The sequence below is a fragment of the Crocuta crocuta genome, unplaced genomic scaffold, assembly GCF_008692635.1.
Source record: "Crocuta crocuta isolate KB4526 unplaced genomic scaffold, BGI_CrCroc_1.0 scaffold430, whole genome shotgun sequence".
Lineage (NCBI taxonomy): Eukaryota > Metazoa > Chordata > Mammalia > Carnivora > Hyaenidae > Crocuta > Crocuta crocuta.
The window spans coordinates 449204-451234 of NW_027527934.1; positions in this window are offsets into that span (position 1 = coordinate 449204).

Here is a 2031-nt window from a genome sequence, read left to right on the forward strand (position 1 = left end):
CCTAACTCTTGAAGGACATACATTATTATCCTTGGAGGTGACTTTGAATATTAAAAATATTCAGAGGAGATGAACAGGATATAAAGAAAATAATTAATATTTTATTTCTCAAGAATTAACAAACTTGTGAAGAATAAAGAACAAGGATTAAAACAAATATTACCAGTCTTGTACATAAAACATATGTTTAATAACTTTAAGTAGCAAAGTTAAATAAAGGTTATTTATACTCACAACTAAGTAAAGTACCATCAGCTTGAGTAATTCATATAACATATTTCCTGTTGCATTCTTGTTGGTGGTGATGGTGCCAATTTCAATGGTAAAAATGAGACGTTAAGGCATGGTTCGGTGGTAAATATGAGATGCTAAGGCATGAGATCCTAAGACATTTCTTTCTCTCTTGAAGGGAGAAATAAGGGAATCAAGCAGCATGCTAGAGTGGTGGTAGGCTAAGTGTTGTTAAAGAAAAATTTTCTCAAAGAGAAATGACCATCCTAGCAGTGGCTGAAAGATTAAGAACACATGTATCCAATGTTAAAATTTAAAAGTAGATTTTAAATGCAGCCCGATTTCATTCAAATTCACTACACACTATTCACTCTTTGTTGAGTTGGTGCTTTTGAGGTGTTTTTGGAGCATGGTCCAACATGGTCCAAGCACTGGAAGTAAAACTCAAGTGTAAATGAGAGGTCAGCAAAAAGAGTTAAATGAAAATCAGGGAATGCAGGTCTCTGGGGGTTTCTGGACAGTCACTAGCTATGGAAAGAGGGTTAAAGAACATTATATGGAAATCTTAAAGCCAGTTTTTAAGCTATTATATACTTATATTTGAATTGATAAAAACATAAATATACACACACATCTGTCTGTCTGTATAGCTATCTTGATTAATTCAAGAAGAAGCTTATTCCAGTTACTGTGGAAAAAAAAAAGAATAATGGCTTTTTCCTTAAATTATTCAGGCAAATATGATTATAATCAACATTTGCATTTACTGTATGTGAGTGATATTTTACCATCACTCTGTTTCTTTTGAGGAAGGAAAGCTCAGAATGGCAAAGTATCATGAGTAATATAAATGGTAAATTTGGGAGTCAAATTTAGATCCTCAGATGATAAAAGCTGTGTTTTTTTGCATCCATATCACTGCCCATCCTGGTGTTCTGCTTGGCCTCCCGTTGCTTTATTCTTTGTAGAACAAGATCTAATCAACCTTATGGAAAATTACGTAGTAGTTACCCTGTCCTCCACCTCCAGGTCTGTATTATTTCCTGGTTGCAGTCCATCTGTCATCTGGCTACCTACGAATCCCTGAACAATTCTCTAATTCAAGTTCACCTTTTCCCAAAATCAATGTGCTTGGTTTTCCTGTCCAGTTATGCTGTTTCTGAAAGCAAACCTGCTCATACTGAGGGCTTACTGTCTGCTTGTTGAATTTTGAATTAACCTAAAGTTATGTTCTGCATTAATGGGGGTGGTGGGATAATAAAGTAAGCAGGTGGTACTTAAGTCACTCCAAGACCTCCCCTCCATTGAATAAGTATATTCAACATATGAGGTAACATTGGCCTTCAGATTTTTTTTTCTTTGTTTGTTTTAACCTAAGGGACTTTTACATCTAACAAGGTGAGTATGGTTTTCCTTCAAGTCCTAGAAACTATATACATACAGAAATCCAACAAATGACAGTGTCCCTTTACCCAGGGCACTTCTGGGTGACCAACAGTACATCTTCTTGGAATTATTAGAGCAAATGAATCTAAAAAAAAAGTACCCAAAAACCAAACAAGTAAAAAGTAAACACAATGCATTCAAACTGCAATGACAGGTATATTAAGTGTGACCTATTTTTTGGATGATCCACTCTTTTCCATTTTAAATGAAAAAAAATTAGGTGACTTTCCAAATCTACTTGGAAAATTTACATATATTATGAATATCACAGGTAATAAAGTAAATATAAGGTGGATTTCCACAAAAGTCCAAGGACAGGACATATTTTGAAATTAGCTTTTAGTGTATATGATG